This window comes from Neodiprion lecontei, chromosome 6 (genome assembly GCF_021901455.1).
Source record: "Neodiprion lecontei isolate iyNeoLeco1 chromosome 6, iyNeoLeco1.1, whole genome shotgun sequence".
Lineage (NCBI taxonomy): Eukaryota > Metazoa > Arthropoda > Insecta > Hymenoptera > Diprionidae > Neodiprion > Neodiprion lecontei.
Genome location: NC_060265.1, coordinates 11,510,214 through 11,536,908, shown reverse-complemented (window position 1 = coordinate 11,536,908; position 26,695 = coordinate 11,510,214). Strand labels below are relative to the sequence as shown.

The 26,695-nt window shown below is 37.2% G+C and overlaps 1 protein-coding gene across 4 annotated transcripts in view; it reads left to right on the top strand.

The window, feature by feature from the left end:
* The first annotated feature begins 836 nt into the window (after positions 1-836).
* LOC107224529 (solute carrier family 28 member 3) overlaps positions 837-26,695 on the top strand; it is a 34,262-nt gene continuing 8,403 nt past the window's right edge. Inside the window, exon 1 of one of the 4 annotated variants that reach the window (XM_046742627.1) lies at positions 837-858. The gene's annotated coding sequence lies outside the window, so the exon portion shown is untranslated. Of the gene's footprint in view, positions 859-23,807; positions 23,884-24,605; positions 24,896-25,961; positions 25,985-26,695 lie in introns of those variants that run through there. The other 3 variants (XM_046742629.1, XM_015664616.2, XM_046742628.1) reach the window with 3 other exon arrangements.

Below are 26,695 nucleotides of genomic sequence, written 5' to 3'. Positions count from 1 at the left end.
AGCGGCGAAATTGCCGCCGCGCTTGTGCCAAGGAGAGCGACGATTTTATTCGATTTTATTCAAATTTACGGCGCGACGATGGCTATATATCTACCCATTATATCTACCTATCCATGACCGTTGTCGGGAAGAGAAAATATACGTAGTACGTGCGCCTGTGCGACCGCAGTTTATAAATAGAGCTCGTAAGTTGTATAGCGTTTTAAGATCGAAAAAATACTTTTGAATATTTGCTCGATCTGCATTTTTAAATACTTATATTAACTTCCAGTTATCCTGAAACGGCGACCTTGTCAGACCCCGTATCAAGCAATAATCATGATATACTTCGCATCAGCTTGGACTTGACTATTTTATAGTATTTATTCCATAAAAAATATGAGCATTGCTATGCAATAACTGCTACGATATTCGTAAGAAAACCTCAGTCGTTTTGATTTCTGAGAAGTAAAGATGAAAAACGGAAGCTGCCCTGCTTCGCTCCACTTTGAAATTTATGTGAGAATATTATGTTAAATTAACCTCTGAATGTATTTTATCAAAAAATTCTTGAACGTTGTAGTATTATTTTCAGATAATAGGGCGACTTAAGGGCAAATAAAGGAAGAAATTAAAAATGATTTCTACCCTCTACGGTACATCTGGGTCTTTTGAGGTGCAACCCAAATTTTTTCCTTAGAAATCTCCGAAATGCAAGAAGGGCTCGACCTGGCTCCACTCCCTGAAAAAAGTTATTGGTAGTGGGGACTCAAGAGCCAAGAGACGACGAAGTCCGGCAGTTTGCTGGTAAATAGTAGAGAGTGCAAATCGTGTGCCCTGAGAGACCCGGGAGTTTCGCGGACTTAGTGTTCTGCAACAGTAAGTAAAATTTATTTGTTTCGTTTTTTCAATTGTTTTCAAGTGTTTATCAATAATATAAAAGTTTCTCGAGTTATTTATATAAATACGGCGTCATTTGGGAACATATACGTCGAAATATTAGGTATGGCAGAAAGGAGCGCAAAAGAAGTGCGTTATTATTTACGTGAACGTGAGCCTCAAAATTTTCACGAGGCTTCTCAGAATGAAAAGGATGGAGAGGAAGTGGAAAAGCATATTTTCGACAGTCAGGATGCCAACGAAGATTAAACTATATTTTTCTGAAAGGTCATTGTCTGAACTTTAAAACAGTATTTGTTTTTGATATTTATTTACTGTAGATATACATTTTTTTAAAGAATTTCAGTTTTTTTGAAAATTATTGTGTGAATTCTGATGCTTACCACAAAAGTCTTGATACATTTTATTTTAAAAAGGATTGGAGTATGCAGTAGCAGTAGAGACCCTGGGGAGTATCCATGAATTTTTCAGATTTTTAAAAAGCCATAAAGAAAACCAGGACAGGACATAAAAGACCGAGCGGTTCCGCAGAAGCAGTCAAAAAAATGGGCTCCGTGGAGGGTTAATTATGGTCTGTGGTGGGATATTTTTGACACTTCACTCCAATATAACACCAACCTAAATTAATACAACAAAAATTCAGCAGACCAGAAAAATTCCATGTCCACACTGTCAATAAAATCAAATGTCATTTTGAAGTTTTGATTAGTCATATTGGAACTAACATCTTGCATTTTGCATTTTGGTTTTTATATTTGAACTCAGCAGCCCAAAAATCCTAAATGGAAATTATGTCTGAAAAAAATTAACCTGATCTACTTTTGGCCGTTTTTTATCAATATTAGACCATTGCATGCTACTGCCATTTCTATTGCTGAAATTACAGCCTCATCACCATAATGACGAAGGAATTTCACCGTGTGGAGCCCGCCGTAGCCTCTATTGCTTTGTTGTCAACGTCCTGGGGAACCAGCTCACATTAGGGAATATCCCTAACTGTCCGTCTCGGAATAGAATGAAATTTTGTAGGCATGTAGAGGGGTTTAAAATATAAAAGACGTGAGTTTCCTAACCACCCACCTCCACCAAAAAAGTTGAACACCGTCAGTTGAAAGCGAATGACATATCAATGGTAGGCACTATCCAAAAAATTTGGCATGTAAAACTTTTCAGTACCATGATTTGAACCAAAATACGTCACTCAAAATTTTCAAAAATATTTTAAATCACATTCCAGTACTGAATGACTCATGGCGTTTGATTTCGTTAATTCGGGGGGGTATGCTTCCTTGTCATCATCACGTTCTTCTTTCTGGAGTCGCTTTATCATGCTAGAGTAAGTGCCGGTACTGCCGGTGTACTCTTTTTACATATGAAAGTTTAATTTTATGTTTGACATATGTTTGATAATTTTTTTGGATCTATAGATCACTATAATTATTAATTATTACAATGTTAAGCTTGATAATGATCTGTTTTTGAAAGCGTCATGCGGCGAAGAATCCAAAACAGAAAATTCTAACGTGGACATTACACATTGGCAGTTATTTAAGTTTCACTGTTTTTTTTTTAGTTCAACTTGAGATATAAATTATTTGCAGAGTACGTTGTTTTACTAATAATCCTACTCCGCTAATACCTTAGAACTACTGCCGAACGTGCTTAATTAAAGATCGAGCAGATTAGATGATTGTTCACACTTGACTCACATTCAGAATTTTCGTTGTAAGCAAGGCGGAGTTGGCCTGAATGCCAGCAGCACTAATCAACGGATTGCAGGTATTCTAGATGAGACGGTGTTCACTGCTAACATTATATAAATATATATTATAAAATTCATAAAAGTTTACAGTGGTTTACGTCATATGAAATAACTAATAATAAAAACCGAGTGCAGTACAAGTTTGAAGAGTATGAGAAAGAAGACCCGCGGAGTGTACGTGTCTCGAGCACTGAACTTGAGCGGAGATGATCCTGGTTACTACCAAATTTTGTTACTTTGAATTGTTGGAAGTGTGCAGGAATAGAAGTAGAATTATAATGAAAACGGACTTGAGTAAGGGTAGGAATGTGTTAATTTGTACTGATTGGTTAAAAAGTGAAGAGGGAAATATGTCTTTATCGTTAGGAGTATGTATATGCAGATTCCTAAAAGATGCAAGTGAAGGAGAGGCTGTACATGACAATAACGGAACGTACATAGAACAATAGGAAAAAACTGCTAAAAAGTCACATAGAGAGCCTGCAAAGGAGACGAATTTTGAAAGTTCATGACTCAACATTTGGTCACTAAATGTTCGGGTAAAACGGTAAGAAAAAGGGAGAACGGTCAGGACCGCATTCTACTTGTGTTACAAGGTTTGGCGTATACTCGTGCATAGACTATGGAAATGCAGTCACAATTAGTAATAAATTAATTATTTTACTTTAATTGAAAGTACGCAGCGCTAATGTTCGTAAATGTCGGAACGCTAGAAGTGAAGTAAGATCAGATTGTGACGTCAGACTCTAACGATCCAAAATAGTTATTGCTGAGAATGTCTTACATGAGTCCACGGGGAAAGAAGAATAGATGACCCAAGTGGCGCTAGTGTCCTGCGGCTATATCGATCTATTTTACGAAAGATCCGCCAGATATCTCATCAGCATAAAGTTTAGTGTATTATCAATGGCCGAGGGGCTAATCACTCTCGAGTATACTCGCTACTTACTACCTTATTTAACTTGTTTTGCCTTATCTATCCAAAGACTCGTCGGTACTCGCCGATACTTGTCGGTACTGCCTGACAGTCACCGACGATTTTTTGGATAAATAAGGCACAATAAGTTGAATAAGGTAGTAAGAAGCGAGAATACTCAAAAGTGAATAGGCCCTCGCCAATTGTATAGGTGTATTTGAAGGCATTTATTAGTACACTTACGGAGGAGGCAAAGTCAGCGATGCGATTCCGAAGCCAGAGAATGCTCAAAAAATTAAGTATACCCACATGCACGTAGCTGCAGGTGAAATTGTATCTTTATTTCGACCTGCACCAATAGCATTTCGAGGAAAGAGGTATAAAAAATAGTACAATAGTGCAAAATTTTCATATTCTGACATATGATCATTTGATTTGGTCGCTCCTTTTGCACTTGAGACATTCCGTAGCCATTATGTGAAACGCGTTGAAGTAAGCTTCAACTGCTAAGCATTGCGAAATAGGGCGGTTGGATAACATATTCTTCTTACGTCGTACACGGATCTACTCACCTCGGATTATTTCGGTTGACTTCGGGTAAAATTCTCACCAATTCTTAGCATTTTTACTGCATGGTTACATCGCCTATTCGGTTCGCCCTGAGTGTAGTTTCTACAGTTATATAGCAGAAGCGGAATCCTAGGAAACTCGCATTTCGTATGCATAAAAAATGCTATTATTCGTTCAGTCTGAACCTTTACAATACACAGTGATAAAACCAAAATGGCGGTAGGTGCAGGGACCTTGTTTAGTCCGCTGCTAGCCTTCGTTCATTTATGGACCTTTAACTGGCCTTACCAATTGGGTAGTAACGCTACATCCTTCAATCGCCGGGCGCGGTGCAGACTACGCCTATCTAGTAGCAATTTCCATTGCACGAAACCGGTGTGAACCGTAACGCACGGTGGGCAACGACATCTCTTGTTCCTCTGGTCCACAAACATAGCATGGTTGAGTCTCAATTCTATGAGTTTTTTCTTGCAGTTGCCAGTCTTATACGTTGAATTTTTATATTTTAGTTAAACTCGTTATGAGTAACGTATGTCAAAGATATTGTACACACAAAAAGATAGTCATTCACAATAAGGTTCAACTGGTTTTCATTTTTAACGAAAGAAATGTTCATTGTAACTGCGAATTGGAGAACTGTTCAGTTGGTTGAGAAAAATTTTAGTTGATCTATGTAATAGAATTAATTCATTGCGAGCTACTCGTGAAATATTGAATAGATTCTACCTTGTTATACATGGTAAACTTACAGACAATTCAAGTGGCGTCAATAAATGTTAATTATTTGAAATGCATTTCTTTCCATTTAATTGAATTTACCATTTTTTCCATAAAATATTTTGTAGGCAGGCTCCAATTAATTCATTTTTGTGGCTCCAAGTGAATTTTGTAAATTCAATTAGATAATTCGTTATATCATAGTTACAAGAAACGGTTTCATGAAATGAAACAACTTTGAAAGTCCAATATTTCACGAAATTAACTAAATTTAAATTGTGTGTTATTTCTTCAAATCTAGTAAATATTTTTCTCAGTGTGCAACTTTGATATGGCTGGTTCCATTTCAAACCGCGCAGCAAGGTCGGGACGAAAAATTCAAACGACTTGTAAATAATTTACATGATTCTTTGGGTAATTTAAGGGGACTCATATTTGGTCATTTTTCTCTAAAAAAATTTCATCTCTCTGCACGGCTGTTACCATTTTTTTTATCAAAAACTCGTTTTTACAGATTCCGTAAATTTACTGTTTTTTTTTTTAAGTGCTATAAATTTTGAACGAATTAACGGATTTCAGTGATTTTTTTCTTTAAAATGTGCGTATTTTTATCTTCTTTTAGAAAATTCCAAGTTCAGGAAGATTGACACAAAATCGCCGGAGTTATTCAACGTAATATAAAATAATCCGAAAAAATTCAACCCTGATTGTCAGGAATTGCATATTTTTTTTTTCTCTCACCAATTTCTTATCGAATAGTTCTTTAAAGGTACTAACTCTTCGTACAAGATTTATTAGCGGATTAGTTCTGTAAAAAGAGTTATGAATTTTTCAATATCGCGAATTTTACGCCCAAGAAACGCCGTCACCGAGATAAAGCTTAGAGATTAGCTGAAGCAACTGATTGAAGACTTAACTAATAAACGTACTCAAGGTACGCAAGTTCCTACTCAGAACAAAATTACAAATTTTCAATTCAAACAACACGAGGTTGTCGGGGATTTTTTATCAATACCCGCAGATTCATTCGTAGCTAGGGTGCTAGAACTAAGTCAGTGTAAGACTGAGGTAGACGATAAGAAGACTCTACGACCTGTGTGTCAGAAAAGATTAGCAGCTCTATCAGACTTACAGAAGATTGAATCGATCTACAGAGTGGAAATAAGTAAGATATGCAAACGCATTAAAAACGTTCTCAGCATCCCTAGGCTTCTCGGAACTCGAAGTCAATGATGAATTATACTATAAAGAAAAGGCTAAGGACCAAGATGCACCCATGGCGCGAGTGATGGAAAACTAACCAGTGGGGCATTGGAACAAAGAGAGACATTAAACAATAACCTTGAAGGTATAGATTGGCTGTTGAAAAACAAAAAGAATGTGAATCTTGAGGCTATATATGAGTTGTTCTTTTTAAACCTTGGCCAGGTTCTCTAATCCTTAAAAATTCAGAGTAAATGTTGCAGGTAATTTGTGGAAAAAGAGCTGCATGTATTTGATGTTAGAGCGGTAAGATTATTAGTGGAAACCCCAAATAGGACTGTACAAGGTGCTCTGCGTAAGATTACACCGAGTGCTTGATAATTGTTTGCCAAAGAGAATCTAGTTTCGCTGATACAAACTTTAGGAGGTTAACAGAAATGTCTTAGGCCACCAGTTTTTGGAAATCATAGAAATCTACATCAGAGAAAGGAACCAAATCATAAACAAATTACCGAACCGTCCTAATTATTCTACATCTTCGCCTAGTCCGCTCCCGGCAGGCAAAGTGAATGCGCGGTATAATAACAGCTACAAGCTCGAACGAAGAAAAGAGTATCCCAAATCCACATTTCCAGGTTTCTTTTAAAGAAAATCAAAAAAATGACCACATGAACGCTTCAGGTTTTTCAGCGAAAAAGCCAAGTAGATATTTGGAGAAATGGAAAGAGTTGGGAGCACCCTACACAAATTAAAAAAAAAAACACACATTTTGTGTACGTTGTCCCCTTGCATCGCGTACAAGAATATCGCTGCGGAAGATTTCGCCGACCAATGAGATTGAATTATTTGGTGCATGCGTAATTGATTTTCAAGTTTCATGAGATTGTCTCGGTACGGTACGATTGCATAATTCTCGTACATGTTGGCAACACTGAATGAGAGCTGTTATGAAGATGTATATTAGACTGGGCCAAAAAAAACGAAGAACTTTTTTTTATTTTTAAATTACTTTTGAATACAATTTCAATGTCGAATAACTTTTCAAGGAGTGAATTTCATGAAAAATGTTAAGAGACCTTTTTTGTAGAGCATCAAATTTCCCACAAAAATAATGGTTTGATCTATGAAAATATCGATTTTTCTGGTATTTACAAAAATCAAAAATTCAAACAAAAATTTGATAAAAGAAATCAATGTTTAAGGCACGATTACAAGGAAACGGCTCGATCTACGTCAATTTAGTAAGACAGCTTTTTTGTAGAAAATTTAATTTCCTTCAAAAATATGGACTGGTAAAATTTTTCAGATTGATAATTGACGGATTTTGGGTAAAAAAAATGCGGTAACTGTTAAAAAATCAATAGCTGTAACGATACACCCCTTAATATTAATATTAAGGGCTCAAACTTTCAGGATAATTTTTATTTGTCGTCATGAACAATGTTTTTACAGTACCATTAAAAAAAAAAATTCTTCGTTTTTTTGGCCCAGTCTAATGTATATGAGATGTATGCGTCCGTTGCCGCGACGCGTGATTACACAAATTCAAAGGAACCATTGCAAGCCGGGTAAGCTATTACAGAAAACGACAGATGGCACCAGAACAAGGCGAGTTAAAGGTAAGTTCTCCATAGCGTATTTCTCACGTGGATGCCGTGTGTCGGACTCCGAAATATAATTTGTGTTTTAATTCAATCCGAAACACTTGCATTGTTAGCTCCTCATTCTACGCAGCAATTCTACTTTCGACGATCCCAACCTGGAATATACACACTAGGGTGATCGTAATCAATATATGATGTCATTAATATCTTTGCATAAGCTGTTATTGTTACACGCTCTGACAACCTGACGTCACAAGTATGCTCATATCGTGTAATTTTTGCATCTGTATAGCGATGAAGTTAACCTGTAACATGTTATTAACAGTGCTGCTGTTGTTGCGATGGATTTTTCCTTATTCCACATGATCAGTAACGTCTTGGCTACCTGCAGATCTTTTATACCATTGATTGACAAAGTGCCGAGTTGACCTGTCGTGTTTCTCCTTCCGTCCACTGAGTGGGGTACCTGTCCACTGAGGATGGCCAAAAATAATCGATTATTTAAGACGATTAATCGAGTATAATCGATTATTTTTGAAACTCGACTATTTTTCCTCACAATCGGTTTAATTATTTTTACTCCCATGAATCCCCCTCCCAGGGACTTCAGCACACACAGATATGATGGTATTCTTGGGCTCACTAGACAAGCCATTTCGGAATGTCGTATAAAAAAAGCAATAATGTATTATGTGATTAACGTTTTGATTGATATTTAGTATAATAAGTTAAAAATGAATGAGTATTTTAACTTAAAATTGAACAATATTTTGAATTAAACTACAGATTATCAAAAAACTTTTCCACTACCAAGATTACATACCGAAATTTTCGAAACTTGTTTTCAAATACACCGTTTTAAAAAATTACGAAACAATCGATTAATCGATTCATTTTCGCCGATTGAATTGAGTCGTGTTCAATTATTTTTTTGAACTCGATTAATCGATGCGTCGATTATTTTTGGCCGAGTGGCCACCCTTACTTGTCTACACCGCAAGATAATTACAGTGTTAAATTACAGCGATCACTACGGTAAATTGTCAGTGTTCGTCTAATACTGTTTGATTCTACGGTGATTCACACTCTCTAAAGCTACAGATTTAAGACTGTATGGTGTAACTTGACAAAGAATAACTCTTTTCTGCTTACGAAGTTAAGATAATAGAGGAAAAATAAAAGCTACCATTACATGAGTCCCGTGTTCAATTATTATTACCGATAAACGTTGAATCTGGCATCAAACAACGTAGATGACAGTTGAAATTAAATACAACGTGAATATTGCGATTTTCGTGGGTTAAACTAAAATATATCACTGGTTTAGCATGGTGAGACGAAATACCGAACCAATTGTTATATTATAATAAACACTAATACACGGTATGCACAAGATGCACCAAATTTTCGCATAGTGAACAACATTACGATATCTTTGTATGCTGTTTACAGAAAGTTTCCAGAGTGCTCTCAAGCTACAGTTTTTTGTTCTTGGATTCAGCTTCATTGCTTGCGTCTTGCTCATGATTAATATTCTATACGCAAATTTCTCAATTGCGGTTTGATAGGGGAGTGCGGGTACTGAAATTCTTCGTGACGGGTCAGATCGGATAAAACGGATTACTTTCGGGTCGGGTACGCAAAAATTTCGGGTACCCAAAAATTTCTAGTTCCTCGAAAATCTCGGGTTTTCCAAAAATTGCGGAGTTTTGAAAATTTTGGTCACGGCTGTTTTCGCTTCTCCAAACATACCAGGATTTATGAAGTGAACAGAGATTTTCGAAAATTTCGGACTTATGTCATTTCCAAAATCTCGGACAATCTAAAGGACAATTTCGTAGTCATCTGAAATTATGAGTTCGGGATGTTCTATTTTCAAAAAATCAGACTAGAGTCTCACCGAAAAATATTCTCTTGAACTCTTTCACATCTGCTTTATTATCGTGAAATAATTTTGCCATCGACTATAGTAGGAATGTGCGGGAACTGAAATTCCCTGAGTCGGGTAAAATGGATTACTTTCGGGTCAGGTACCCGAAAATTTCAGGTACTCGAAGTTTTCGGACTGTCCGAAGATTTCGGGATTATCAAAAAACACGACCCGATGCAAACCCGACCTGAACTCAAGTTCGAGTACTCGAGATTTCGAGTACTCACACACCTCTACGGGTTGGTGATTCCGAACGCGTTTAATTCAAAGAAAATGTGAAGTGGCCGCTGAAACAGTTTCGGATGAGAAAGTTCAGTGTTCTGAGTTACTTATGTTTTGAGTAACTTATAGAAAGTCTGTTTTCTTGTTATGAACGTCCTTCTAAGGATTATAAATTACACGGTTCAAATTTATTCGAATCTTATCTAATCGGTAAATCTTAATCTCGCACATTGGAATTGACGTATCTGGGATAATCGTGTCAGTCGATATCCATCGGTCTGGTTGTATTTCGTTGTCTGGTTACTGTTATATTCTTTACGCAAGAACACGTGGCTAAAAATTAATTCAAAGCTGCAAGGTTCCGCGTGCTACGCCACTCGAAGCCGTAAGCATAAACAACAGACAGACAAAGCTGTACAAATAATTTTTACATAATTGAGATGTTCTACTGTAGTATTCAGATGAGTCTTTTATAATGACTTGTCAGTAAACAAGACTTAACACAACATTCGGACCACATCTGACTACTTTCTACACCTATTAGCAATTATACTTGAAAGAACTTTAACCAATATCGATTTGTCGGAAGCAAGGTATTTTGGCGCGTCAATTTATGTAGGTACGTCTCAAATTAAAAATCTGTTATTAACCGACAAAGACTAGCTGACAAGATTGGAGCCAAAATATACACAAGAGAACATATATGTGCACTTACTGTCCACCAATTAGTTACGAGATGAGAAGATTCGTTAGCAGCAGTTACGACGTCTCTTAAGCTGGAATAACCACTTCATCAAAATCGAAAATGACCTATATGGGGATTTAGTGCTCTTTAGTTGCTAATTTTTTCCCCAAATTTTGATTTTGTTGCTCCAGTAATTTCGCCGAAATTAAGGGCGATGTCAAGTTTAAAAAAAGTTGGCAAAGCCAGGCAAACGGATGACGGAATATTAATGAAAAAATGATGAGAATTTGTTGCTAATTAGTTGCTCGAACAATACACTCATTTTGAACTGAAAGAATCAACCCTTGCTCCGGAAACCACCCCCAAGTCGTCACGTACAAACAATACGCTTGAAATATAATTGAATGTACTGTATATTTTGTTTTCAACCAATAAATCACTGAATCAGGTGAATCTGTCGTATCTCCGATTTTGTTGCTCGACCCCCAACACCCGAAACTCACCCCCATGCCAACGACGCTACACAGAAATGACGGAACGCGCGGATATAAAAATTCGCTAAAAATTGATTTCAGATCCGCGAATTAGTTGCTCTCGATGTACCGTATCTCCGATTTTTTTTTGTAGAAGAATCTGTAATTCATTGCAAAATTAAGACAAGTATGTGGTTCAAGTAGCATGCTGATCTATAAGATTAGAATTTTACGCTTGTATGTTCATAGTGGTCCTGTTAATTTTCGGAACTACTGTTACTCATCACACGGGCACGGTTGCTTACACTATCACATTTAATTGTTCATAACGAATTTATCAGGAAAGGAAAGATATTGTATCCAGAAAATGTATTCAAAACAATTAGCTCATTTACTGGCACTCTGAGATTCCCTGAATGATCAAATGATAAAGATCTACACAACAAATATTTTTTTGATTTGCAACACTGGTTTTATTTATTATTTTGGTGCGCAAAAACCAAAATTTTCGGATTAGCATTGAGTGTGTCTTTTAATCGGAGATCCTTTTCATGGGTATCGTCGTATTCGATCCAAGATTCTCCTCGACGTCTCGAAATCGCCGTGTAATGGCCTAGGAGCCTGCTCTTCTCTCCGTCGTCGGACGTACGCGTTCGTATTCCTGGGCCCTTGTAATGAACAAGACCCACCAGTTCGTAAATCTCCAATCGTGATGATACAGGGTTTACAAACTGTTTGGGTATTTGGCCAAGCTTTATTGGCCAATCGTCATTTTCGAAATCGAATACTTCGAATAACACAAGCTCACCTACAATTGGACATAACGTATAACATCAATATTGGAATAGTTTAGAAAAAAATGGATTGAATCAATCAACATGAATCCCACAACGTAAAACATATTTCAGAATATGTAGACCAGTATATCAAGTACATTATTCATAGATACGAAATTAGACTAGGTTAAAATAAGTATTAATAATGTTTAATCACGTGTTCATAGATACCAGACAATTCTTACATCGTAAAATAACGATTTATTTTTCGAGGCTGAAGTTACAAACGTTAGAGTAATTGAACCTCAGGGAAAAAATCATCATGGCCTTTGAAAATATGACATATAACACTGTTCGTTGAATCCCATTTTTCGTGTACTTGGAGCAAAAAAATTGTCTGCATCACGAGCGTGACGATTTACAACCTTGTGCGATCATGCCGAGCGCTCGTGCCGGCTCCGCTGAACTATTATGCGGCTGATTGCACTCGGGTGTAAATCTTCACACTCTTAATGCAAAAACCACTATCATTCCTTCTAGTAGTAGAAAATCAAAGTGAAGGGGGTACACTAGTCGATTTCGAAGTTCTCGTATCGTATATCTCTCAACATCCAAGTCCACGTGTCTCAAACGCGAAAAATGGCCCAACAGTCCCATTGTGTACGCAATTCGCAAGAAAAAATCATTTCAATACATTTTTATTTGACACAGAAATAAAGAAATACCATGGATTGAATGGATTCTACGAAATAGTATATTACGAAATACTAAATTCGTAGAATTCATGCAATTTGTTTATTGCTGCGGCAAATGAAAATGCATTGAACTGTTTTTTGTTTAAATTTGCGTATAGAATGGGTCTGTTCAGCCCATTGTTCCGTTTGCGATACGTAAACTTCGATATTTGGAGATGTATACATCAACGTCGAAATCTAACAGGCCACCTTCTAGAATGGGTATCCTTACAACAACTGTTTAGGTATTGTGGGAATCACAAAAAAATAATATAACACGAGTAACTATTCTGCGCGATTTGAGTTGTCAGTTATACTTTTCACTGCGTTTTCTGGCAATTGAAACGCAAAATCAGTTTGCTTGGTTCATTGTATTTTTCTAATTGAATAAGGCTTTAGCACTAATTGTTGTTGAGCCGATCATATTATCGTCATAGTTACAAGAAAGTATAGGAAGAGTAAGCATAATCGAAAAGAGCAATAACAGATTCTAAATTTTCTGGCCACAGTTGTACAAAACTCATTAGCATTTTCTTTCCTGTAACGTATATTTTTTGTAATGGCACAAAATAAAAATTTTAAAACTGGTATCGTTATCTTGGAGTACGTTTATGTTCCGAAATTCAACTCCATTAATAAATAAAATTGTATTAGGTCATTCCTTGAGTTGCTATTACCATTTTTTACTTTGCCGTAACGAGATTTTTACGACATTCGCAAGATCAATTTGTCTCGATGACTTGTTTAGAGTAGGTAATTATGTATGCAAAATTTCACCTAATGCCAATATTTCTGTTGTTTTCCATCCCGAGCATGATCTTAAAGAACATCTCTTTTGACCAGTGAGCCTGACCTGGTCCAGAATTACATTTTTAAATTCTTGTCCATTGCATAGAGTTGCTCGTTGAATTGTTATAACGGGAAACGTTTTCTCCCGAGTTGGGCATCCGTTATCACATTGTGACCTTTCTCTATAGCTGGGTATACTTCTAATAGTACACCAGCAAAGTAACCAACATTTGTGGCGCAGTCAATTAGGCGGCATCCACCGCATATGACGTCACTGTCCTTCTTAAGAAGATCAAGCAATATCGCGGCTCGTGATTTGTAAGAGTAAGCTCTTAGCCCTTTGTCAAAAATATCGAAGCACATCTTGATGAAAGGGTTCCCTTCCTTCGATTCTGCCATCTGTGATAACCGTTACATATTATGTTTAAACAACGAAATATCGAGAATTGCGTATAAAAATTTTCGTGAAACTAGATACCCAATGTATTCAGCCAATGAGGCAATTTCCCTCAGACTTTTTTTTCGTTGCAAATATTTAGTGATAGTGATTCATTGCCTTTTCTCTTTCTTGGTTCAACCGCGTATAACTATTTACACTTTATAACACAGGGTGCCGACCGACCGGCAAAACTGGGCAAACTGAGAATGGTTAGGGAATTTTGTCTGTCGGAAAAAGTCAGGGAAAGACGTATTTTTTTTTAAATGCGTTTTCAAACGTCAACTATGCATCGTAAATTTAGCAAATATAACTTTCGGAAATGGCATTTTACAGTTTCTGATTATTTGTGTAGATCGAAGCAATACAATGTGTTTTTGAATCGAAATTCATATATCAAAGGTGCACAGTTTCGGGAGGTTTTAGTCGCAACAGCTGCCCAACATTACCGAAGTTTCGTGAAAAAAGGTCAGGGACTTCTAAATTTGTCGACGGGAAAAGTCATGAACAATTCAGGGAGCTTTAACTGATTGTGAGCGAAATTATCACCACAACAAAAAGCTATGTTTTACTTACTGCTTCTCTCAACAATGGCCAATCACAGATCGCAGACAACATTATTTGGAGGAGACTATCGAAAGCATACGTATTGTAGAGGCAAATGTTTTCGTTTCCGATTTTAACTGACTGTAGAGTGCCTGAATTGCCGTTTTTCATAATTGGTAACGTGATATGTTTTTCGAACAATAACTTGTCCCTGACTTCATCTGCTCTCATGCCCAAATATCGTGCCTTTCGTGACTTCATTTCCGATGCTTTACCATGGCCCCGCCAATCTTCTGTTGAATAAAAGTGTCAACGACACAATCATAAAGGCCAAAACAGATTCACATACACATTCACTCTCGCATACAGACAACACATTTACACGGAACATATACACAAGGTACACAATGTTTACCTCCTTCTTGATACTTACCTCTTGTGTATGAAAAGTTAGTCGTTACAGAATAAACGTACAAGACAGACGTACAGAATTTCTCTCACAATATATATAAACTGTTCTCTAATTTATTTAACCATTTCCTCTCCCAATAAAGTAATTCAGGCAACTGCAGATAATTTGCAACATCTTCTACCTCACGTGTTGCAAGTATTTGCGGCACGCTTCGCGTACGGCTGCAGGCAACGCAAAGTCGACGTTGTCCATATCCTTCTTTGCTATTTTCCACAGGGATAGAACATTGGCGTAGAGCATGCACTGGTGTTTTGCATATGACACAGAAGTGTGCACCTGATGGCTTTCCATGAGTGGTACATGCAGGACATGAATCTAATTCAACATCATCGGGACTATCTGTTTTTTCTAAAGCCTTAGACGCTGTCGATGGTATACCCTCAATTTTTTTAGACTTCTCCTGCACGCCTGAATCGATGTTGAAAAAATTTTAATTAAAAAAATACAATTGCTCATTACTTTTATGATTTGTCATTAAAAATAACCCAATCACCAATGACATTTCTGCAGTATACTTGAAAAAACTTCAATTTCAACTCACTTTTGTAATGTATCAATGATTTCAATGAGGAATAACGTTTATGACGGCAAGTTAAAAAAAATTACGGATTACTCTTGCATTAGGTAATTGAATTTGTTTAAATTATCTTTGTGATTTATATATGTATTTGGAAGAAATTCAATCGAATTTGTCGTTCTAATGTTATTAAACTCACAATATTAATATATTCCAACAAACGGACTGACATATGATTGAATTTTTTGAAACATACGGTAATCACAGACCTAACTAGTCGACCGTGTAGTTAAATTAAAAATGTAATTAAAAACTCACGACATTGATCGGAATATATTTTGGATTGTGTTTCTTCGTCCCTGATTATGTCCTCTATTTGATGTCTAGGTACTGATGAATCATCTTTACGAGCTAAGTTAGAACTAGCTATCTTAATACGACCATTTATATAGTCTACGCGCTTCTGCAAAAAGACATCTGCCCTCATTGGAGTTGCACAATATTTTAAGAGGTGGGTCTTGATTTTATTAAACTCTCCCTCTACTGCAGCACTGGAAGCCGGTACACGGCCGTAGCCAAACTTATCGCGAAAAATGTTTGACCAGAGCGGGATCAATTTAACGTCTTTCCAAAGACGGTCTGTTAATCGCGGAAGATAGTGAGCATTTTCACGATCGCCAACCTCTTTTAGAGCGTCATTCACTTCCACTTCAATTTCTGCCGCCCACGTAAACCAACAGCTGTTCGCCGAGTTATCACTCATGAGAATTTCATCTACAGCAGCAGCGTCATGATAAAAATCATTGCACTATGAACCAACAAAAGGTGGAAAATTAATTGAATTGTACGAATAAGTTTTAAACCAACACATATGTCGGTGATTAGTAAAATTAAAGCTAATTAAATTTTTAATGTGAAGAAGAAGCTACTCTGCGTGACGGTAATTATTTTGATAAGAAAAAAAATCTACGCACTTCGACTGTTACACCCTCGACCAAATTACTCAACCTCATTTTGGTCTTATTCGATCTTCCAAGCACAGTCTCTTGTCCAATATCTATCGTCACTTCGGTGATCAATGTTTTCAAAGCCGATTTTGCTTCTTCGCATTGCGACCTCCGTCCACAAGTTAAACCACCGTCTATCTCAGAGCGCGAAACCAGGATTATATTCTTCGCAATGCTTCGAACTTCCCAGATATCTCGTGCAACTACTAACTTCCCGATTGCAGCGAGATAAAAGATTTCAATGCGTTGGGGAATATCTTTTAGGAATGAGGCATAAGTTTTATAAAATGAGCGACGTCAATGCGTACGTAACACGGTGGCAGCTCATCAAATCTGCATGCATCGGCATAATTTTCAATTGTGCTGCATGCTGTAAACGCACGTATTACTGCAGTTAACAGAGCTCTACTGGCATCTGTTACTACCTCACGAGGAATCGGAGCTCCGGACCGGATCCACTCCATAAGCCCGAACTGAATCGCATTGGTACGGTGACTCTCGGATATCATCTGACACACTGAAAACTGCTCTCCATCACAGTTAATTACACACTGGTATAAAAATATGTGTTTACAGTGTGCTTTTTCCGGCTTCTCGATTTTTCTTATGATACTTCCAGTGGCATCAATTGCAACGGAACAATTACAATTCGCTCTGAAGCTCTGCGTTTGATAATTCGTCCAGTAATGAACATGGAATGGGTCGTATCCGATGTTGTGGATCGCATTCTTCAGATGAGTAGCCTTCATAACCGCAATTGCCTTCAATGCGTCCCGATCCAAATATTCGTTGGCGATATATTCATATATTGCAACACGAAGAACTGTTGCCGAATAAAGGTGCGGTGGTTCTGGATCCTCTTCTGGCATCAAGTCGTTTGCTTTTTCCGCCTGATAAACGTGTACGGTTTTGTGCATCAGAAAACTTTGGTGGACGAGTAGATGTATGTACAAGACGCACGGTGCACGTAGCTACATCAGAGACTAATTGTCCGCATTCGGTTCTGGCCTGCGGCGTTCGGTTGCTAAATTCGTCTACGTTTGATTACCGACGCGATATGTGGTGTATATATTTTTTATTAAAAATGTTGGGTCAAATGTGATGACTATTGGAACAATTCTGATGGAATGAAGATAGGTACGTTTCTACTGTAGGAATTATATCGCTCGAGTAATAATTATAACATGATTCAACACATTTTTGTCCGAAATATTAGCATATCAATCTCGGTACTTCCGTATTTCTATTGGTAGGTGAACATAATTTGTTGTGATAATAAAGAAATACTACGTATCGTTTATGGAGCCAGACTTCGCATCACCAGACAGAAAGTGATTTTGGAAATTAAAACCACATTTAATGCGATTTGCATCCCAAATTCTGTGGGTAATCATTTCTTGCCATTTACTCGGTTTCAGCACCTTTTGCTGGCGATAACCTCTATTTTTTTTGTCTGTACGTTTGTACAATCGATCAATAACTAAGTCTTCGAAATCTGATCGCAAAACCGGAATTGCGAAACTTAGACACTGAGGATCTTGTTCTTCTAAAGATGCCTCGCAAATAGATGAGGAATCAAAAACAATACCGCTGTGGACGCCATCGCTCGCCGATACGTTAATATTCGAATCCTTCGAATATCTCTGTAAAACCTTGTCTCTCACTCCATATCTGTTGCACGTAACAAATACATACAACGACCTTGAGGTTATATTATTATCAAGTTCACGTGATATTACATCCCATATTGGTTTAGATTTTCCAACCACTTTTTTATTCGGTAACAATATTTCGTCCCCGTGCTCCAGTATTATATCAACGATTATCGTCTGATTGACTTTTGAGGGTCGACCACGCGCTGGATTCATTGTTAAATCAAAGCTGATGCATCCACGACAAGAGATTCAAAGATACTGGAGCTGATGCGGAGGAGAACATGGAAAAAATCAGCAGTTAAGGGGAAATGCTAATTTAGTTCGGCGGGGATAAGAAACGCCGAAAGAACGCCGGTTTCATTGACTAAGAGTGGGCGACGAAGATCAGTAAGGCGACGCTGGAATACATTGTAACACCGCCACACTTGAATGTATCCAACCTCCTGTACTAAATATCACAGTCAAAACAAAGCAGATATGAAACGAAAGGCGAGTGCAAGATGTTATATTTTGCGTACATCGAATCTAATATCACGGTACGACATGTCGACGGTATTCCTTGTGGTATCGATCAAAATTATTGGATTATTGAATCACTAGTACCTAGAATCATGTCCCCTTCGGATCATGGGTTCAAAAACGAATCGAAGTGGAAAGTGCCGGAGAGGAAATATCAACATAAACAGAGAACTCTTTACGCGATGTATGGTTATCTGCACTTTCTCAAGTATCACGCTGCTTTTGCGGCCGAAAAATGAGGCCCATGGGCCCCTCAAGACGCTAAGGGGTCTAGAATAGCCCTCACTCTTCTAGCGATATTAGTCAAGTAAAGCCGGCCCTTCCTCGTACATTTAGAATAAAAGCCAAAGTAAAGATTCAATTTTCTGCGTTTAATATTATTTTTAATTCCATTTCTAATGAAAATCAAAATAGTCCAGTCCAGATAGGTCTGAAAATCGGTCAACTTGGACATAATTCCAAGTCATCAATGAAAATTACAACTTCTGAGATTTTCAGAAATATGTGCGTTATTCCGTTATTGCATAGAAAAAAAAAAAAACATTACAGGGTTACCTGAGACTGAATTACAATACGTGACCCATTTTTATCGGCCTTGAATGATATTTGGATTTTCTAGTTTTTTATGACATACACAATTATATAAATCTCATCTTTATTCAAGTTTCAGTTTATATTAATTATTTATTGTTAAAAAATCTTTTGTTTTGAGTGAAAATGATGCAAGGATATGTATACCTGCAATAAGTGGTAATTAAAATACAGGAATACATCTTCTGGCATTCTTGTTGCGTAAAATGAAACTTTTTTCAGATATTTGTATACGACATATCGTATCAGTACCTCTTTGGGAAATTGATAGGAGAGCGATGGTAATAAGTTTAGAGGACGGGGATTTCGGATTCTTGGTCTCCTTTAGAAAATGCATAAAAAAGGTATCTAATATGTTAAAACTGTTATGGGTAAAGTGTCGATCATGCGTCGCCCCCGTATATGGGTGTCACCGTCCTCTAAAGGTGAAGAAAGACTACAAATGAACAAATGAGACTAGAGGTAAAATGAAATGCTGAAGAAATAATCGCGGAACAACCGACACATGTCATTAACATACGATAGACATAAACGCCGATCAAGCCACGAGGAATTACATTCGGAGAATAGAATGATATTGAGCGTTCTACAGGCACTCAAAACTATATAACTCGACACATTATTACAGCATGAATAGTTGGATCGCAAAGCCGAGTTGAAACGTGGATATGACTCGTGGGCGAGCTCATTCTCCGATCATGGCAATCCCATCAACAGCGTTAACTTAGGATATTAGATATAGAGCCCAGCAACTTTGACACGTGAAACTCTAATTTTTATCGACATAAGTTGACAAAGGGGTGATTTTAATGAATCAGGGGTGAAACGGCAGAATCCTAATAACAGCATATCAATGGAAAATGTGCGTTCCATCACTTTTCTGTAACGTAGTTGACATGGGGGTGAGTTTCGGCCCCTTACACAAACCTTCGGGCTCAGAGTTTGGAATAGGCATTCGAGAAACAGGTAATGAAGATATTCATAACTTACCGTAAATAAAACATTTATTTGGAGCTAATATTTTCTGTTACTACACAGTTATTGAATTATCCTTTTTTCATTTAGTAGGTGTGCAATTCCTTTAGATTACCTGGTATGATGGTAGTAAATTGTTTTTGAGTTATTTGAAGTTGATTCAGAGGGCGGCTAAGAACAAATTCGTCAACACCCTAAACAAGAACTACCCTAATGCATATATGTAGGTCTTCGGTACCCGTGAATAGAGTGAATAGAGTCCCCGTTTAGTACTTCAGTGTATGTGAGGAGATGTTCCAACAGGTTTGCGAAGATACTACTACTACTACTAATAATAATAATAATATGGCACACGCCATGGAATCAAGGCGCGCACATCGAGTCTTGTAGGCATTCTGAAGGGAGGTTGTGTTAATAGTTAAAACCGTTATTTTGTTCTGAGAATCGAATGTGCATTTAGTGCAATTATCATAATAACATATTAAAATTTGAAGCTTGAAAAAATAATTCAAATTTCAGCGCACAAACGACACAGTTGAAGTTATCTTCAACCCTTCAACACCGGCTAATCGATCTGCCAATCTGAAGACGAGATTTATAGGCTACAGAAAAAAGAAATACGAGCACTTGTAGCCTTGAAGTACTAATAAATGTGTGCACTTTTTTCCATGTGAGAGCGTTGTCTTCCACTTTACCGTTATCAGGAGTTCTCTTTACGGATGACCCTTATACGGCTGAATCCATCTCAAATCATGCAGGCCAGCGGAGGTTATATTCCAGGATTGCTGGTAACTGAAGTGTAATCTTCCTCGGCCAAAATAAGCGAACACGTATATTTTATTATTACCCAAATAAGTTTTTCACGCCTGATACCGATTTCTTAAAAATGTAAGGTAAATATTGGTTTTTCTGATATTTAACATTCAATTTCCCAAAAATGAATGCCAATTGCACAGTTTTCGAGCCTCTCTCAAAATTCTTGTTTTGGAATACGTAGAATCTCACACTTCGTCGAATTAGCATGGTCCAGCTAGCTTCTAGCTTGCTTCGAAGGCTCGCTTTACTGGGTTCATAATATTTGATATTAAATATATTTTCGCTTGTGGCTCCATGTATATTCAATATTACCTCCGTAATTGGAATATTCTTATAATTATACAATTTCATAGTGGAATAATTGGATAATATAATAGTTGTGGGATTTAGATAATTGTACGAAAGACGGCACATGTGTGCAAGGCTGAACAGATATTTGGGGTGTACTGAGTACAATTAGTAAGGTAATGTTCTACGGGGTTCCTTCATCTTAGTGATTTATTCTTAATATTCAATATTCAAAGTGAAATAATATTGACTGATAGGCATTTTCATCCACGATCGAATGTAACGCTCAAAGCCTTGTAACGTTGCCAGATAGAGCGCACCATTTCTAAAAATTCAGCCTTCGCGATGTAGCGTCGTACTGACGGTGGCCCCACTGACTTGAACTAGTGTTATTTGTAGCAAGGTTTAATATCACTGAAAGAAATTTTATTGCAATATTTGGTTTTCCGCATAGCATTTTAGGGACAAACGAGGTACAATCATAAACATTCCTAGAATAATAGGACATTATACTATTTCTATATATATTAATATTATTTTGACAAGCAAGAATTACTATATGATCTTTGAAACATTGTTATAAATGTTATGCATTTCGTTACTCACTATTGTACTTTTCACGACTGTACCGCGATTGTCCCTAAAATGCTATATTTTATTGTACTTTTGTGTATGGGGAAAAGCAAATATTGCAATAAAATTTCTTTCAGTGTACTATATTTAATCGAATATGTTTTTATTAATTTAAATAATGCTAAAGTGGTCTATTTCATATGGAAATAAGCGTGAAAATATTCCCCAGATACCAAAATATATTTCAGTGTGAATAATGATAATATGAATAGACAATGATTAGATATTGAATATTTGAATATCATCATATTGATGACGTTATCCCGATTTATAATGTAAGTGGATAGCACTTCAATATCAGTGCCTAATATTCCTTATTATTGGACGTATATATAAACACACACACACACGCACGCACGCACGCACGCACACACACATGTGAATATAAGTATTGTATATAATAAGTACATGCAATGTTCTGGGTTACAAGTGTTGACTACGTCTATGGTCTACTTACCGACAGAACTACTCCGTGTTAGTGGAGTTGCTTATAATACGGCGTTAGTCTATGCCTTCCCGGAAAACCTACTCTAGGGGTTTTCTGTTGCTTAATATTTATGTTAAAAATACATTTAAGCAGGTTAAATTATAGTTGTTGCGATAATAAGATTCTGTAATAGGATTTTGTGACTCTCAGGTAAGTCCAACTTACAATTTAGTGATATATAGTTAGATCTGGCTAACTAGGAGTTATCTAGTAACTTTTGGCTTATCGCAATATTCTTCCGTCAATATATGTGTTAAATTATAAGATTATACGTAATACAGTTCCGTTCTATACTACCTTCGTCGATAAATTTAGTGAGTTCTGTATTGCAAATTAAATCTATTCCAATGTTCTCGCTAGCCGGAAAATAGCGGTTTCACACTGTTAACAGCGCCACCTTTTTCCCCGAAAAATGGGAGCACTTTCTGTCAATGAAATATGGGGGGATATGTCTCCTTCTACTCTATGGGTTTGCAATGCCGGTGATCGGGGTAGACCACGGAGTAGTAGGAAGGAGACAACACTCTGCGATAAAACTTGTCCCCAGTTTTGAGGTAATGTAAGAAGAATTGTCTAAATGCGATTTGAGCGCCTCTTACGGAAAAAAGCGAAATTTTCGCTATAAAATGTAAAAAAAAAGGGCGGCAATCGTAACCTATAAGCCTTCGTTTCATAAACATACTCCGTAAAGTCGTAAAATACGCATCTGAAATGACTAAAAAACAGTAAAAATCGAGTGATTGCTTTTCTAATCTCAACCGACATTAAATCCGAGGAAAAGGTTTGCAAACGGCGAATCATAAGATCATATGGGGAAGGGGGTGAGTGCGCTATACAGGCTTACACCGCAAGAGGCGCTTAAATCGCACCTTGACAATTCTTCTTACGTTGCCCCAAAAACTGGGCAACTTTTGAGCCAAGTGCTGCTCGAGTGTTGTCTCCTTCTTACTACTCCGTGGGGTAGACTCACTTAGTGTCCAAGTTCGTAGTTTTGATTTACGCCGCAAGGTGCGCTCATAGTGTTGGGGTTGCGTTGGAGTATCATGTGCGACAGAGAAAGAAGTATCTTTCGTTTTCTTTTCTCCCGAATGGGCAAGGGGAAGCACTCACAGCGGACCCGGTACTAATACAGCTACGACGCGTAGTGGCGGCTTGGGACACGAAAACCTTCGACACTAATGCAAGCGTGGGGGTACCCATCACTGATAATTCTGTTCTTTGCAAAACCTGTCCGTAAGACCATGGTCGGTCAGGGGCACGGTCTTACATACAGGTCTTGCAACTCAATAGAATTCCAATGGTAGAGAGTGGCTCCTCTATTGAAGAAAAATCCAGATGGAGCTGCGATCGAGGGATGCATCAACATAACCTACAATGTTTGAATAAGCCTTTGACGTTAGGATTCCACGCCCATGTGACGCGCGAGCGCGACTATCGTCATCCTTGTCGCACCGAGCATCCCTCGATCGCAGCGACGCTAGCGGCTTGACACGTTAAGAGGCCCACGTCGAAACTCAGAGTCGCAAGACCTGTATGTAAGACCGTGGTCAGGGGTTTTACGGTGTCGCTGGAGCCAAGATCGAAGGATAAAGTTAGTTCTGCCGGAGTCCTCTCTCTGTCACACGATCGAAAGAGTTGGAAGTAGCCGCCATGCGGGGAATACGATATGGCAAGCGGGAAGGTATATTTGAATGAGTCTATCTAGGCATGCAAATTAACGTGTAACGTAAACGTGACCGGTAAATTTACTGTATTTTTACCGTCACAAACTGCTAACGTGACCGGGAATAAAATTACCATATTGGTCACATCATAAAATATATACTTAATTTGAGAAAATCATTCTAAGAAATACTAAGAAAAAATGTAAGAATCATCTTTTCAGGCACATATTTTTGTAATGAAACTATAATAAATTTATCAATATAATCATGATCGGCTGTGAATGTTATATTACTTTCTACTGAAAAAAATTAAAATTATGATTATGGAAGGTGAAAAAAATGACGCGCTACTTCTATCCCGTTGTAATTTTGTAAATGATCAGTCATATTCTTTTGCGATAATCAATTCACCAAAAAAAAAAACGGAACCGGTATTTTTGCATCTTAAATAGGTGGTGTTACCCTATTTTTACCGTAACACGACATTATAATCGTAATTTCACATCACAAGATAAGAAGAAAAAAAATGACGTCAATTTATGTTAAAATTCTGGTATTTTTTTTTGTTATTTTACTGAGAATCTTAATACCGGTATTTTTACATGTCTAAATCTATCGATATGTATTTCCCGCGCCAAGTCACCGATCAAAGTGAGAGGGAGTGTCTGCAGTTATTTTGTTCGCACTATCTTCTCACGGATTGAGCTCGTTGCACAGAGCGCGCAGTCTATCTCTATAAATATATGACGCCGGAAAGATTGGCGAGATCGGCGATCCATCTATTCTACGTTCAACCTGCCAGGAGAACGCATCTTTCCTTCCGCGCTTATCATATTCTAGAAAATCCGCTAAATTCTTTTTGCCTCTCCTTTAACCAAGCTTCTTATCTACCATCGTTCTTTCGTAAATTCTACCTTTGTTCTACCGTTTTCGTTACTCTTCCTGCCTTTCGTGTCTGCCTATCGTTTTTGTGCTATCGTTTAGTTTAATTTGAAATAAAGTCAGTGAGTGCCTGAGTCACCGGCTAAGGTAAGACTTTTGTCTCAACTGAATTGTTATGAAGTTGCCCATGTTTTTTGTTTCTCTCGTATCTTAATTATGTCTTCGCTAAATAATTCCGAACTTCTGAACAACCTCGTAGGTTATTCCGTGTATTTTATTGTATCTTATTGTTAGCTTTCCCTCTCTCGTAAATTATATGTAAGATTTGCTTCGTAAATCATCTTTCGAATTCTCTTTTGAATTTAAGCTAGATGAGTTTCTCGAATTTTGGTTTCCGGAATTTATTGTATCCGACTTCTATCGACAATTCATTCGTAAATTAGCCATCGCAATTTACGTTATTTAATATTCTCGTATTCTCGATTGTAAACTATCGTATTTGAATATTCCTCTCGAAAGTTAGGTATTCGAAAGCTAACGTACTTGATTAATTTCTACAACAACTGAACTAATACAACTTCTCTTGTTACCGGTCTCTGTAATTTAATAATAAACTGAAAACACTCTTGGCAACTACCGTTTATAGAAAACTCTACCGAATTATTTTGTCAAACTACCATTTCGAGCTATTGTGAATTTCAACAACTCGTGCTTTATCGCCTCAATTCAAATCATCAAATCGCGGATTATCAACAAGAAAATTGGGTCAAATCTCGCCGATCTGTGACATATAATGTTGAAGTCTACTTACAGCTTACTCTCGCTACCGACTACCGTCTTGTAAACATCTATCGTTTGACTTTGTTCTACCGAAATTCTCGCTAGCCGCTACCGTTCGATTTATTTATCGTTGTTGATTAGTAAATTAAAATCGAATAAAAGTATCGTGAAACTTGTAAGGTCTAATTTAGCTGAACTATCGAAATGTGTAAAATCAACGGACAACATATGATTGACTGATCTGTTAATTTTCTTTGATTTGACTTGATTCGTTAATTTATTTAGTCTGCTGATGAATACCACATCTCTAACAGATCCTGTTAAGCACCTGAGCGTAGCTAAATCACCCGCCAAATTCCCTGGTTATTATCGGACCGTACTGTTCCTTTGTTAATTAAAAATTGACGCATACGCCTCTGGCAATCAACGATTTTCTCATCCGATCGTTTAATCAAGGTGAGTCCGAACGGAGAATGGCAGCGACGTGTCGACGGTAGTCCTCAACTGAGAGTAAAAGAAAAATATTGTTACACCTCATTTAACATAACGCACCAAAAATCGTTGTTAACAAATAGCTTCCGACACATCGATTGTGTGCAAAGATTTTTCCAGTATTGTTAATGGATATAAAAAGCCGTCGGACTTAGTTCGAATGTTGTGTGAGGCTTTGTTTATTAATTATAAATCTTTCGATCTTAAACCATTTGACACCGGCGTGCAGAATTATTTGTTAACAACGGCTTCCGAACTACCGATTTTGACTACATTTTTTTCCTAGGTCATTATCTACCATTTACATCATTTACGCGTGGATTGTCCAGCAAAGATTATCCGGCAAGATCCTCTCCTTGATTTCATATTTTTACGTGTCACGTACGCGCTGATTCTACACAAAATTATCCTGTTTACAATTTACGAAATAGTTATCCTACGTAGTTAATCTGTACAAAATAAAAACTCAAAGGCAAATTATTCTATAGTACAAAATGATCCTACACAAAACTATCCTATACAAAATTATATCTGCTCAATATCACTCAGCATAGAATTATGCTACACCATATAATCTTTTACAAAATCGTCATAATTTTAATTACAAACACCACGTATATAGACCACTAAAATGTTTACGTGCATCTTCTTTAATTGTATGCACACGATGCTAGG